The 16,376-nt window shown below is 42.0% G+C and overlaps 1 protein-coding gene across 1 annotated transcript in view; it reads left to right on the top strand.

Moving 5' to 3' along the window:
• Positions 1–16,376, top strand: part of FRMPD4 (FERM and PDZ domain containing 4) — a 544,401-nt gene that overhangs the window by 187,183 nt on the left and 340,842 nt on the right.

Here is a 16,376-nt window from a genome sequence, read left to right as displayed (position 1 = left end):
GCAACCATTTTTGGATAAATTAAAGGGAGAAATACAGGATACAAAGCGGAGTAAATGGCAACGCAATGCTGCTGACTATAATACAGGAACTGTATATAATTGGTCTATGAATCACCAGCCATCGTCTCAATCTCGGTATTCAAGATTAAACAAAAAGGTTCCCACTAAGGACTTGGGTTTTTCTCAGCATAACAATAAGCTGCCAGAACCTTTTTTAGATCACACGGTCAATCAAACCATAAGAAACCAACACGACGTGGAGGGAGAAAACACCATCGACACCACCAATATAAAAACCAGGAGCAAAAAAACCTTTGTGAAAAAACTGACCTGACTCAATCTAACATTGTGGTAAATATTTCTTCACATGTATTATCTGATGTACAATTAAAAGTGTTATCCAAGGGATTGAGCTTCTGCCCCAATAGCAAGACCGATTGGCTCCAATTGGAGGCGGATTTACATCAATTTTTCCGCAGGGTAAAGCTCAAAACCTGGTTTAACACACATTCTTTTAAAAAAAAATTTAGACACTAAAATTACTGAGATGTAGAGATGGCCCGAACTATCCGACGGCGAACAGTTCCCGGCGAACATAGCTTGTTCGCGTTCGCCTCTGCCGGGCGAACACATGCGATGTTCGGTCCGCCCCCTATACATCATCATTGAGCAAACTTTGACCCTGTACCTCACAGTCAGCAGACACATTCCAGCCAATCAGCAGCATACCCTCCCTCCCAGACCGTCCCACCTCCTGCACAGCATCCATTTTAGATTCATTCTGAAGCTGCAGTCTTAGTGAGAGGAGGGAGACTGTAACTGCTGCTGATTTAATTGGGAAATCGATAGCTAGGCTAGTGAATTCAGTGTCCACTCCAGTCCTGAAAGACTCATCTGATCTCTGCTGTAAGGACAGCGTCCTGACAGCACCCCAAAAAGCCCTTTTTAGGGCTGCAACATTAGTCTGCTTTTTTTTTTTCCTTTATATACATATTGCAGTTGCCTGGCCTGCCTGTGTGTGAGGAGCTGCAGGCCCACAGACTGTAGTGTGCCCACTGCCAGTGCTCACCCCTGTCATTCCGTGTGGCACAGGACTTTGCTTAAAAAAAGGCACTTAATTTTTACACTTTAATCTAAGGTTAGTTGCCTGCCAGTGTGTGTCAGGCTGACTTCCACTGACTGTAGTGTGCCCACTGCCAGTGCCCACCACTCATACCGGCTGGCACAGGACTTTGCATAAAAAAGGCATTTAATTTTTACACTTTAGTGTAATTTCAGCTGCTTGCCTGCTGCTAGTGTGTGTCAGGCCGACTTCAACTGACTGTAGTGTGCCCACTGCCAGTGCCCACCCCTGTCATCCCGTGTGGCACAGGACTTTGCTTAAAAAAAGGCACTTCATTTTTACACTTTAATCTAAGGTTAGTTGCCTGCCAGTGTGTGTCAGGCCGACTTCAACTGACTGTAGTGTGCCCACTGCCAGTGCCCACCCCTGTCATCCCGAGTGGCACAGGACTTTGCTTAAAAAATAGGCACTTAATTTTTACACTTTAATCTAAGGTTAGTTGCCTGCCAGTGTGTGTCAGGCTGACTTCCACTGACTGTAGTGTGCCCACTGCCAGTGCCCACCACTCATACCGGCTGGCACAGGACTTTGCTTAAAAAAGGCATTTAATTTTTACACTTTAATGTAATTTCAGCTGCTTGCCTGCTGCTAGTGTGTGTCAGGCCGACTTCAACTGACTGTAGTGTGCCCACTGCCAGTGCCCACCCCTGTCATACCGAGTGGCACAGGACTTTGCTTAAAAAATAGGCACTTAATTTTTACACTTTAATCTAAGGTTAGTTGCCTGCCAGTGTGTGTCAGGCTGACTTCCACTGACTGTAGTGTGCCCACTGCCAGTGCCCACCCCTGTCATACCGAGTGGCACAGGACTTTGCTTAAAAAATAGGCACTTAATTTTTACACTTTAATCTAAGGTTAGTTGCCTGCCAGTGTGTGTCAGGCTGACTTCCACTGACTGTAGTGTGCCCACTGCCAGTGCCCACCACTCATACCGGCTGGCACAGGACTTTGCTTAAAAAAGGCATTTAATTTTTACACTTTAATGTAATTTCAGCTGCTTGCCTGCTGCTAGTGTGTGTCAGGCCGACTTCAACTGACTGTAGTGTGCCCACTGCCAGTGCCCACCCCTGTCATACCGAGTGGCACAGGACTTTGCTTAAAAAATAGGCACTTAATTTTTACACTTTAATCTAAGGTTAGTTGCCTGCCAGTGTGTGTCAGGCTGACTTCCACTGACTGTAGTGTGCCCACTGCCAGTGCCCACCACTCATACCGGCTGGCACAGGACTTTGCATAAAAAAGGCATTTAATTTTTACACTTTAGTGTAATTTCAGCTGCTTGCCTGCTGCTAGTGTGTGTCAGGCCGACTTCAACTGACTGTAGTGTGCCCACTGCCAGTGCCCACCCCTGTCATCCCGTGTGGCACAGGACTTTGCTTAAAAAAAAGGCACTTCATTTTTACACTTTAATCTAAGGTTAGTTGCCTGCCAGTGTGTGTCAGGCCGACTTCAACTGACTGTAGTGTGCCCACTGCCAGTGCCCACCCCTGTCATCCCGAGTGGCACAGGACTTTGCTTAAAAAATAGGCACTTAATTTTTACACTTTAATCTAAGGTTAGTTGCCTGCCAGTGTGTGTCAGGCTGACTTCCACTGACTGTAGTGTGCCCACTGCCAGTGCCCACCACTCATACCGGCTGGCACAGGACTTTGCATAAAAAAGGCATTTAATTTTTACACTTTAGTGTAATTTCAGCTGCTTGCCTGCTGCTAGTGTGTGTCAGGCCGACTTCAACTGACTGTAGTGTGCCCACTGCCAGTGCCCACCCCTGTCATCCCGTGTGGCACAGGACTTTGCTTAAAAAAAAGGCACTTCATTTTTACACTTTAATCTAAGGTTAGTTGCCTGCCAGTGTGTGTCAGGCCGACTTCAACTGACTGTAGTGTGCCCACTGCCAGTGCCCACCCCTGTCATCCCGAGTGGCACAGGACTTTGCTTAAAAAATAGGCACTTAATTTTTACACTTTAATCTAAGGTTAGTTGCCTGCCAGTGTGTGTCAGGCTGACTTCCACTGACTGTAGTGTGCCCACTGCCAGTGCCCACCACTCATACCGGCTGGCACAGGACTTTGCTTAAAAAAGGCATTTAATTTTTACACTTTAATGTAATTTCAGCTGCTTGCCTGCTGCTAGTGTGTGTCAGGCCGACTTCAACTGACTGTAGTGTGCCCACTGCCAGTGCCCACCCCTGTCATACCGAGTGGCACAGGACTTTGCTTAAAAAATAGGCACTTAATTTTTACACTTTAATCTAAGGTTAGTTGCCTGCCAGTGTGTGTCAGGCTGACTTCCACTGACTGTAGTGTGCCCACTGCCAGTGCCCACCCCTGTCATACCGAGTGGCACAGGACTTTGCTTAAAAAATAGGCACTTAATTTTTACACTTTAATCTAAGGTTAGTTGCCTGCCAGTGTGTGTCAGGCTGACTTCCACTGACTGTAGTGTGCCCACTGCCAGTGCCCACCACTCATACCGGCTGGCACAGGACTTTGCTTAAAAAAGGCATTTAATTTTTACACTTTAATGTAATTTCAGCTGCTTGCCTGCTGCTAGTGTGTGTCAGGCCGACTTCAACTGACTGTAGTGTGCCCACTGCCAGTGCCCACCCCTGTCATACCGAGTGGCACAGGACTTTGCTTAAAAAATAGGCACTTAATTTTTACACTTTAATCTAAGGTTAGTTGCCTGCCAGTGTGTGTCAGGCTGACTTCCACTGACTGTAGTGTGCCCACTGCCAGTGCCCACCACTCATACCGGCTGGCACAGGACTTTGCATAAAAAAGGCATTTAATTTTTACACTTTAGTGTAATTTCAGCTGCTTGCCTGCTGCTAGTGTGTGTCAGGCCGACTTCAACTGACTGTAGTGTGCCCACTGCCAGTGCCAACCACTGATACCGGGTGGCACAGTAGCTTGCCGATAAATAAGGCATTTAATTTTTAGACAGTAGTCTAAATTCAGTTGCTTGCCTGCTGCCAGTGTGTGTCAGGCCCGCTTCCACTGACTGTAGTGTGCCCACTGCCAGTGCCAACCACTGATACCGGGTGGCACAGTAGCTTGCCGATAAATAAGGCATTTAATTTTTAGACAGTAGTCTAAATTCAGTTGCTTGCCTGCTGCCAGTGTGTGTCAGGCCCTCTTCCACTGACTGTAGTGTGCCCACTGCCAGTGCCAACCACTCATACCGGGTGGCACAGTAGCTTGCCGATAAATAAGGCATTTAATTTTTACACTTTAGTGTAATTTCAGTTGCTTGCCTGCTGCCAGTGTGTGTCAGGCCCGCTTCTACTGACTGTAGTGTGCCCACTGCCAGTGCCAACCACTGATACCATCTCCCCGTTCGAAAAATCTATTCAATAAATGGCACCCAGATTGGGGACGTTAGAGGGATTAAACTGATGAGAATAGTACTACAGAAAATACCACTCATATCGGGTGTGACAGTAAATTGCACGGCGCAGACGCAGTCACCGTGGATAAAAACAAAGGGGAGGGAGCCAGCGTTTTTTTAACCATCTCCCCGTTCGAAAAATCAATTCAATTGACCTTTCGGGGACCCTTGGTGTTGTACGTGGCTGGGTGGAGGAAGAAACCTTCAATGACATCACCGGGACGTGGCTAGCTTGGTATCCAACCTTGTGCAAATGGGGAGTTTGCGGTTGTGCAAATGAACTGTTTGCGGTGCATTAAAAGGGGAGTTTGGTCTGTCAATGTCTGTGATGCGGGCGTAACCCTTACACTACCTGATCGATACAACATCATACCTGATCGTATACACACACTGGATGTTTTAAAGCACGTTATTCCAAACAATTTAGGAATGTTAGTTGATTTATGCCCTTTATGGATTAAAACCCGACTCTGCGTCCACTACGTAATTTTCCATGGGAGTTTTGCCATAGATCCCCCTCCGGCATGCCACAGTCCAGGTGTTAGACCCCTTGAAACAACTTTCTCATCACTATTGTGGCCAGAAAGAGTCCCTGTGGGTTTTAAAATTCGCCTGTCTATTGAAGTCTATGGCGGTTCGCCCGGTTCGCCAGTTCGCGAACATTTGCGGAAGTTCTCGTTCGCTGTTCGCGAACTGAAAATTTTATGTTCGCGACATCACTACTGAGATGCGATTGTGTGATTTTGGTTTATTTAACAAGAGTGAGTTTATACCTCCTTCGTCCTCTCCTGCTATTGATGTTTTTATTGAAGCAGTAATGAAAGACATAAATGCCTTAAAATCTAACAGTAATAGTAAATTTAGACATCCTAACATGACCCAATTAGAATGGCATGCTGTTGATGAATTAGTCCATGACCACAGCCTCACCATCAAATCTGCTGATAAGGGTGGTGCGATTGTGGTCATGGACACTCATCAATACATAGCAGAAGCACAGAGGCAGCTTGATGACAGTGAGATATATCAAAGACTTAATACTGATCCCAGATGGGATATAGAGAGAAAAATTCAAGGGGTTCTACAGGTGGCGCTGCAGGCAGGTCTCATTGATGATATACTCAAGGAGTTTCTGTCTGTTGCGCATCCTATGACTCCTTTTCTGTATTTACTTCCCAAGATACATAAAAATGTTAAGACCCCCCCAGGTAGGCCCATAGTCTCTGGGAGGGGTTCTCTTCTATGCAATATATCTATTTTTCTAGATAAAGTATTGAGACAGTATGCCTTAACCGCCCGTTCGTACATTCAAGATACTTCAGATTTTCTTAACAAATTAACTGATGTTTCTGTACCGTGTGGGGCCATCTTAGCCTCCCTTGATATTACTAGTCTGTACACTTCGATCAGACATGATTTTGGCTTAGCGGTGGTGACAAGAGCTTTGGTTGATTCTGGATACTCAGCGGAGTGTCAGGACTTCATTTTACAGCTATTGAATCTGGTCTTGACATGCAATTATTTTTTGTTTGGTGATTATTTTTACCTTCAGAGGAAGGGGACCGCCATGGGGTCTAATGTGGCGCCGACCTACGCAAATATGGCAGTCTCCTTCCTTGAGGACACACACATCTATGTATCGCCCCACTTCTGTCATGTGCTGAGGTGGTGGCGATACATAGATGACATTTTTCTGATCTGGACAGGTCCTGAATCTTCACTTCTTGAATTTTTTCAATTTTTGAACACTATAGATGTTGACATTAAATTTACTCTTGAATATTCTAAGACACAAATACATTTCCTTGATACATCTATTACACTGACAGGACAGTCACTTTCTACAACATTGTACCGTAAACCAACGGATCGAAATACTCTATTGTGCTTCAATAGTGCACATCCCAGGGCGATGGTTAAGTCACTACCGCTAAGCCAATATTTACGTGCAAAACGCATAGTAAGTGATGAGAATGAACTTGGGGGTACACTTGAGTGCATGACACAGAGTTTTAGAGATAGAGGATTTCCATCATCATTGTTAAGTGAACATCTTGAGATCATACAACATAGACCTCGCCATCAGCTATTTGGAAATAGGAAAGCAACCATAAAGAAGACAAATAGAATTCCACTAGTCAGTACATATACTGAAAACAGTAAACAGGTCCAACAGATAGTTGTACGGCATTGGCCTATCTTGAGAAGTGGATTTGGCGACATTGAGGAATTTAAACACCCTCCCCTTATGTCATATAAGCGACCAAAAAATTTGAAGGATAAATTAGTGCACACAGACATTGGTCCACAACTATCAATTGGACAAACATATTTACGCTGTCCAAAATTGGGCAGCTTCCCTTGCTTGAACTGTGTGAATTGTCGATATATGCATAAGGGCAGTGTGTTTACACATCCTATGACACAAAAAAAGTACACAATTAGACATTTTTTAACGTGTGATTCGGTATATGTGATATATGCATTATGGTGTCCATGCCAACTGCTATATATTGGTGAAACATCATTGGATTTTAAATCCAGAATCAACCAACATAGATACACGATCCGTAAAAAACGAATGGATCTTCCTGTCCCCAAACACTTTGTGGATTTGGATCACCATGAACGCGATTTGAAGTGTATGTTGATAGATCATATACCTACTCCTAGAGGAGGTGGCAATCGACAACTCCTTTTGAAACAACGTGAGATTCTTTGGATCTCTAGACTTAATACGTTAAAACCGGCAGGACTGAATGTAGACTTCAGACCGTGGATCTTATCCTAATGGCGTTGTGGATGTTATTGACCTTTTGTTCCTGGGGGGTTATATATACTAGTACCCCCTGTTTAAATACTGTGGGTGATATATTATGTAATCATATCGTATATATTTTTGTCTCTGCAGTTTACAATCCAAGTTTGGTCCGTAATATGAAAGGTGGACATGAAAATATAATCAAATTGGACAAGCAGACCATTGATTGAACATGGAATACTATAATAACAATTGTTCATGATTACAACTTTATGCCTTGAATTTTTTTTAATTTTAATAAATTCATATATTACATTACTTGTTTGGTGATCAGTTGCTTACTGTGGGGTCGCGCCATTTGCGGTCCATGTTTTCGGCTTGGTGACCGTCATGGACAAACGGACTCAGCAGGTTGGGTGTTACATATTTGGATGTGTTGAAAACTGGGAGTTGTTTGTCTTTGGTTCGTTAGGATTGAATTTTATTCCCCGTAATCTAGAGGATGTAGCTATCAATTTGCCATGTTGACCCCCAGGGATGGGTGTTTACTGACAATTGCGGCAATTCATTACTGTGGACTTGTGTTACCCACACAGGATTCACAGTTACGACTCCTCGTAAGACTAGGGGTATCTACTAAATACTTGGCCAGTGGGTCATATACGATACATTGATTGCTTAAGGTATTATCATACGCTTTTACTATTATTGATATGCAGATACTGATAAAGATACTAGGTTAAATTTGAATTCTCCCTGAGCTGTTTTCACATCCTGATGTACTCCCATATGCTTTTTCTGTGATACGCTGTGACTGTGTCCGTGCCGCTGAGTATGTGCCGTGAGGGTTCGACACCTAGTAGCATTTGCTGGTCTCCATGGGGATGCGTGCGCGTCACTTGTTAAGTGCGGCGCTTGGATTCCTCTATACAAGTGGATATTGTGCGCTCCACCCTGGAACGCATGACGCTGTCCTAAGAGAGGGCGTGAACTCTAACATTATGATTTCAGCGATCATGTGACGAAAACATAGATCACATGATGAGCTGGATCTTTAAGGTCCTTTGACATGCGCAGTTTCATTATTGATACGCCGAATTCCATGTGGTCTGTGTCCCATCTCCACCGAAGGACCTTCTTGGATTGTGAATGTTTTTATCAGGTACACCTGCACTATTCACCATCGCTAATCATGATCAGATGGATATAATCATGAATCATGTCGCTTTATATTTGTATTGCACTATTAATATGTTATTTTTGATATTAATTCTATATCCTATTTATATGGAACCCATTATTTACACAATCTATGAATTCACGTGTTTGCATTATGTTTTTTGATCATTTTTTCATTATTTTATTAATATATATCAATTGAGAAATGTTTATTGATTAATGACACTAAGCTGTATAAAAAGCATGCTATGCTAGTATTTGTTCACTGCTTGAGAAAGATCCCAGAGAGAAGGATCGAAACGTTGCTGTCTGGTAAATAAAGAACTATTTTTTCATTTTACGCCTTGGAAGTGCTGCGGAATTCTTTTTATTATATGCTTTGGAGGGGGACCGCCTTCATAGCCGCTTGCACTCCGCTGACATCGTTTGTCGCAGTGCGGCTCCTGTTGCCTTTTTTCTTACATATCATTATCCTAGCTAGCTTAAATTATGCACTGTATCCAACTACAGTATGTATATTGGTGTAGCGATCTAAACACTTTGGTAGGTATTTCATAAAAACAATATTCGGCACTGTATTTATGCTTATCTTCTCGTGTTTTTTTTTTCCCCCTTATGGATCTCTATAGGAGCAAAGTACCTGTTTAAAGTATGCAAGATAAAAATCCACTAAAAGACAGCAAAAATCCCTGCAAAAAACACATACCATTTTTTACTATTAAAAAAATAAATAAATTAAAAAAAACGCCATCAGGAGACTTCAGATCTGGGAGGTTATTCTCCCTTCAGCACCTTGTTTTTGTAATTGTAAATAGAAACTATAAAAAAGTATATTGTGATATCTTGATGTGACAGTGACAATGATGAATTTTATTTTATTTTATAAATCTTATCTAATAATTTATGTTGACAAATATTTAAAGCAAATTCTATGCATTTCTATGCATGCTTGCATTTTTTATATATTTCAAGCCATTGTTGAACACAACAAAAATTCTTATTTTGACAAGTGTTCAGGTTATTAACAAGGCACTAAACACGACCACTTGTTCTGTTGAACAACGAAGAATGCTCATTAACATTAGACAGCCATGTCAAATGGTGAATCACAGCTCCTACACAAAACAATGACGTGCAAGCAGTTAGCCGAAATGAATAATAAGTAGGTTAATACACATCTCATTTCATGCAGATGACGCTGAATGCCCTTTACAGTGATTGTAAAATGCTATATTATGGCTCCATGGTTTAAAGGGAACCTGTCACCATGAACATGATGGTCTGAGTTGAAGGCAACATGTTATAGAGCAGGAGTACACAAGCAGATTGATGTATAGTTTTATAGGAAAAGATTCAGTATAGCTTATATATCATTTATGTAAATTCCTGCCTATTCTGGGTTTAGTAATCAAGGAGGCGGTCCAGTCAGTGATCGGCGGCTATCTGTGTATACACAGTCATAGAGCGAAGGTTGTCAATCACTGATAGGACCGTCTCCTTGACTTCAAAGCCCAAAATGGGCAGGAATTTAAATAAATGAACTACAAGCGTAACTGAATCTTTTCCCATAAACTATGTAGAAATCTGCCCATTACCTCCTGCTCTATAACATGCTGCTGCAGCTCAAGTACCCTGTTCAATGTGACAATTTCCCTTTAAAGCCAATGCCAGGGCTTGATCCCATGTTTGGAGATTAGGGCATCCGTTCCCAAAGATTCTCTTTGGAAAAGCCTTTCCTAATCTCCCAGGATAGGATCTAATCTTGTTCTTGTTACAGAGTCATCTGCATGAACTATAAGTGTATGTGGTGGTACAGCATCTCCACAGGAATGACCCCATTTGCAAAAATGTCAGATACAGATTTGCTAAATGTTGACATCCTAGCACTGGGTGAAATCAAATTAACATTTTCACTCTTAGCATTTTCAATGTATTGCAATCTCACAATTTGTATACAGTAATTTGATATAAGTCATTAACATCATTCTTCTATATTTTTTCCTGAAGACCATCTATCTTGTCTTTTGGACTTTTGGATTACTGTCTACAATAGGAGCCTTTACCCACTGCTATGTGTAATAAGAGATGAGTTAAGATTTTACTCTTTGATCTTACCCTTGGACAAAAACGGGATTACATAATGTCTACACAACTTTTCATTTCAGGGACATGCAGGAAATCCTGCATACTGAAAAAAGACTGTTGACATGTTTTTCTTCTGCGCACTTGTACCATTCATTTCTAGATTTAAAATTTTTCTTTAATACCAATTTCTAGGAGTGTAACAGAGCATGCTGGGCCACTTACCATGCTTTAAATGGGACCTCCATACCACATTCCCGTGCCTTAGTGACCGCCAATCGCATTCCCCCCAGAATATGGGACCCCCCCAGATCAGACAATAAAAAACCCACATAAAATAGACAACTCTCCGTACTCCTAGCTTCTCTTGCTAGAGCAGTGACGAGGTCTAGAGGGGAAGGGGGCCTGTTTTTAGATTCCTTGTCGAATGACATCTATATGAAACAGCACTCTCCTCACATCATGGGGCCTAGAATTGGATCCTCCCTTGCTCCTCCATGTGGCTATGTCTGTGCAACAGAGCAAACAATGTCAAACGCAGTACATTACATTATGGTAATATTGATTTTAAGCAAGTGCCCACAACCAGCCCCCTTAAATAGAAAATTCATACTTACCTGCACCACGCTACTCTGGTGAGTAGCGTGGTGAAAACAAGAGAGATCTGTCAGATAGACTCCTGAGTCTTCCGTCTATTTGAACTTCTAAGATCTCTCCCAGGGCCGGCGGTGACAATTATTAGTCCTTCAGACTAAAATGAATTATGTCACTAAGGGGTTAAAAAAATTCTGTTGTATCCCCTGAATTGTGTGCCAACAAGATTTACTGCAGACACATATTAAAAATATACAATTAATTTGACTGTTAGGAGGTTAAGCAGTTATGGACTATAATGAAATCACACATAGAAGCAATAATTTAGTATACTAACATTGATATAACAAGTAGAGTGCTAACCAATAATCTTTTGTTAGTTGACATGTTGAGATTGTTGTCCATCAACAATAAATGCATGTTTCGAGAAAGCTCAGTTATGTATTATTTACTTATGGCCTTGAGCTCACACAATCCAGAATTCGTATTGAACTTTTAGTCTGTGTTCTCATTCACATTGGAGGTTCGGTCAGGTGCCTTTTCCACAGATTGTATAAAAAATGCCAAACGCAATAACTTAGCATGCCATACCCAGTGGACCCCATTATAGTCAGGGCAGTCTGTTGGGTGCCGTTGCTGTCTGTCATATTAGTGTTTTGTTGTTTTGCTCTTATTACAGAGGAAAGCTACAGAAATGATTAGTGCATATCCTTATGTGTAGAAAGGTATAGTCATCAGTCTTCAAAAAATACAAAGCTTGCTATCATTTGTTTTACGATACATATTAATTAAAATTATAATAAATTGGAAGACTGATTAAATTGCTTTAATGTTTCTGTGGAGCTGTTTTAATTTATAATAAATTAAAATGGATATGCGCTCAGCTGTCATGAGAGACAATTGGAAAATAAGTCCGTATCCATATAACACCAATAGCACATAAATATTTATAAAAAAAAAAAATAATATTCTCATTTTCAACATGGAGAAATGCAGACCAGAAATGCAGACAAAATATTGTGGAAACATGTTTCAGTAGTAGTGATGAGCAAAGATTTCAAAAATTCTATTCAGCTGCTTCATCGAACTTCAACAAGAAATTAAATTTGTTACAAATTATTTCATAACAAACTGCATTGCATTCCAGGGAGCGGGTGCAATGACGGGAAACGGCGATTGCGCCACCCCATCTTTTAAATCCTCAGATGCCTCATTTAATGCTGGTCAAGGCATCTGAGAGTCACATTCAGCCTATCAAGGAGTTAGTCAGGGGTTAAAACAAAGAAATACATACTCACCTTATCCATTTGCGGCTATCTTAATTGAAAAAAAATGCCACTATTGTGGTATGCGCTGACATGGTGACGTCACCACATCATCACGCTGGGCGGGCGCAGTGATGTCATCGCTGAGGACGTGGTGACGTCACAAGTCAGCTCGCATAAGAATTGGTGTGTTTTCTTCAATCAAGATGGCCGTGACGGCCTCTCCACAATCAAATGGATGAGGTGAGTATGTTCTTTTTTTACCGCCATTTGAGGAAAAATTTATTAGTTACCACGAAGGGTCAAGAAATTCAGATTAAAATGTTTCCTGAAATTCGGATCTAATTCCACTTTGTTAACTTTAACTCGCTCAACACTATTCAATAGTTTATACAGAGGGTTAAAATGCAGACTACAACTACTATGTGGCGAAATACCAAAAAGCCAATTGCCTTTGTTTATCACAACAACAGCATAAATATAGTGTAAGGATGCAATAAAATGTGCTGACTTTTACAATAAATCTAGTATTTAAATTGTCAGCTAGATTTTCTTTTTTCACCAGTGCAGGGAAGTAGGAACATTACAGATGTCTGAAACCCACCCACCACCCACCACCCACACTACCATTTCATACATCCTGATTTCGTTGTAAAATATTAAGAAAAGCTGTTGTATTTGTTCACACTTAATGATTTGTCTCTTTAATGGAATGTGTTGTCATGTTAGGGAGCAGAATGTACTACAGTATTTACAGTGCTTTTGGATGGCAAGATATTTCAATACAGAAGGACTTCAAATTGTCATATTAAATAAATAACTATACTTTAGTGATTTCTTATGATTGCTTGGAGTTTTATAATATTTTGTAATTAATCAATACTGATATATATTTTTAGTTTTGTTATCCACAAGCATGTTATAGCACAGGCGGACCTGAGAAGATTGATATATAGTTTTGCGGGGAAAGATCTCTGCGCTTTCTGAACTTAAAGGGAATCTGTCACCAGATATATCAACATTAATCAGCTGACATGCGAGATGTGCGCTTGTCCGGTGAATGTAATGCTGTCGGTTCCTTCTGCATAGGTGGGTGCAATGGTAGAAAACTGCTGTTTTATAATATGTAAATTAGCCCCTTGATATATTGTGGATAGTACTATTGTATCCAGAAGCTCCTTTTCCTTTCTCCTGTGCCGTGTCTCCACCACTTGACTGACAAACATATTCACACCTGGCCCAGAAGTCTTGTGGGAGTGCATTCGGCACATGCGCTGTACATAAAATGGAGCGCCCGGTGATTTTACTGTGCACCATGATAGCCTTTGAGAGCAGTGGCATGATATTAATGGATCGCCTGTGGCTGAATGCTCAGCTTGTAGCCAATTGTTATACAAACACTCTGATGGTTTTTGTAGACACTGTTTGCCTCCCTAGGCTTGGGATGTGATGTCCAATTTCACTTGAAGTACAGAATGGATAACTATGCTTCATTCTTCTAATCAGACGATCCATCCATGCTGAGGCCCACATGGGCACTAAAGGCTAAACCTAAAGATGGCGAACCACCAATAGACATTATCTGCAAGATCTTTAACTCTCACCATAGGGATGACCTATTAAGGGCTGCTAGGGACGCAAAAGATTTAACCTTTGAGGGCTCACCTATTGCGTTTTTTTAAAACCTGTCGCAAGTTACTCTTAACAAAAGAAGACAACTGAAACCAATCACAGATGCCCTCCAAGCAAAGGGGTACCCTTATCGTTTCCCTTTGGCCTAGCGTTTACAGTACAAGGTACCACCAAATATATCCGTCAACCTTTCTTTGAGATTATCGGCCTGGACCCTTCAGATGTTCCTTCCTGGCTCCAGATTACTGACAACGCAGAGCCTCCTAAGCTGCCTGAAGCATCCCCCTGGAAGACACCTAGCAGGCGGGACCCCCGGAAACGCCTGACAATTCCAGCGGACTAAGCTGCTTGTCACCACAATGCCTTTCTCACTTGTTTCCACTGTTCAATTTAACATGTAGTCTGCAGACATCTCTTTATTCCTTTAGTTAAGAAAATGTTGTTTTTCTAAAAACGCTATCTGTGGGGAGGGTGGGCCTTCGCTTTAGGGCGCTGCAACGATTATGTGGCGTCTGGGTGGGGGGACTGTCTGCTACACTGCTTGTAAAGGGGGAATATTAATCACTAATATTTATGCAAATATCAATAATTAACATTCATAAATGGGAGGAGACGTCTATTGATGACTCCGCCTATTTATACCTTTATATAACAATAATAATACAATACTTTGCCTTTACCTTACGCTAATCACTAAGCTAGCTGCATGCGCCTTACTGAACTAACTATCGCTAATAACCACACATTACACAGATAGTTATATACCAACAATACACTAAGCACGCAATACACTAATGTAACGGATCACCTGGCACCCCGACTGAGTACCTCTGTTGACTGATGCTCCTAGCGTTTTCCTGAGGTTTCCAAGCACTCTGGCAGACACCACAATCACCGAACCTGAAGAAGCAGATAAATCCTCTTCAAGCATCTGAATGCTGTAGACAGTTGAATACGAAACCATACGAATAGGTTTTCACTCCTAGCAGTCAAACTGGGACAGCATGCAATAAATCCTCCCCCAAGAATGAGACGACACTTCACCTTGAGGGTTAAAACAGGAACTCCCTTTATTTAGACACAGCACACTACTTTAAACTCAACAGCCTCATTTACATACAATAGGGCACCTAGAGGACTCTGGTACAAGGAAGGGTGGGGGCCAGACAATAGCACGAGCTGATGGGAGATTGAGAAGGGACAGAACAGCTGGTTTAAACTGGTGTCCCTGCGACAACACATTGCTGGAGAAACAATGGGACAGGAAAAAGGAGGAGGAGAAGAGGCACAGAACACCAAATGTCTGTAACATGCAAACATTACAGCCAGGGCAAGATATATACAGTCCACAACACACAGCAATACAAAATACCACATGCCCAAATTGCATTCCACGTACCAATTTACCAGGGGTCATAGTCAGCAGGTAGGAGGCGGGCAGCCAGGCCTCTCCAATGCCCAGTGGCGAGGCGGGTTCCGCCACAACTAACAATACAGTACTATAAATACAGCACTAAACTACACTACACGGTTCCCAAGTTCCACCTACAAACTAACTATACAATACACACATATAAGGGGGGCACAGATCATATAAGGGGGCACAGATCAACCAGGGACCACATATTTCCCACAGGGCCAACATGAGCCCCTGTGGGCCACTAAGGGCAGATGTGCGCAGATGCTTGGCACATCCGCGCACATCATCCTATGAAGTGACCATTAATGCATGTATATATATATCATACAGGCATGCACGTGTTTGCATGCATATATGTATATATATGCATGCGTCTCAACCCTAGCTCAACACTGCTCCTACCCTTAACTCTCAGGAGTTTACACAACTTATTGCTATGCTACGGAGGGCCTCTGCCTCCCCCATTAATGTGCCTGTTCTCTCACTAGAGGTGACAGGAATACTTTGATTTGCTATTTTATATAACAGTTTTTCTTCTTTTATTCATTTTTGCTCTACTGTACTATGTCTTCTGTTAACGTGACCACATGGAATGCGCGGGGATGATATGTTCATTCTGGCCATATTCGCATTATACAAGCATCCTACTGCCTCCATCCGTGTAAATGGCACACTTTCTTCCACATTTTTGATTCGAAATGGTAGACGACAGTGCCAGCTGTCCCCCCTGCTCTTTGTTCTTACTATGGAAACCCTCATACAACACATTCGAAAACACCCTGATATTAAGGGCTTCCATGTGGGAGGTCGTGAACACCCAATGGCAGCATATGCAGACGATTTACTCCTCTTAAAGGGTTTCTGTCACCCCAATTTTTGCTATTAAACAGGCTGACATTATAGATGTGAAAATGTCACCTGAATTTAACT

The sequence above is a fragment of the Bufo bufo genome, chromosome 3, assembly GCF_905171765.1.
Source record: "Bufo bufo chromosome 3, aBufBuf1.1, whole genome shotgun sequence".
Lineage (NCBI taxonomy): Eukaryota > Metazoa > Chordata > Amphibia > Anura > Bufonidae > Bufo > Bufo bufo.
The sequence above is the reverse complement of the archived record's forward strand: the minus strand, read 5'-3'. Positions and strand labels throughout refer to the sequence as shown.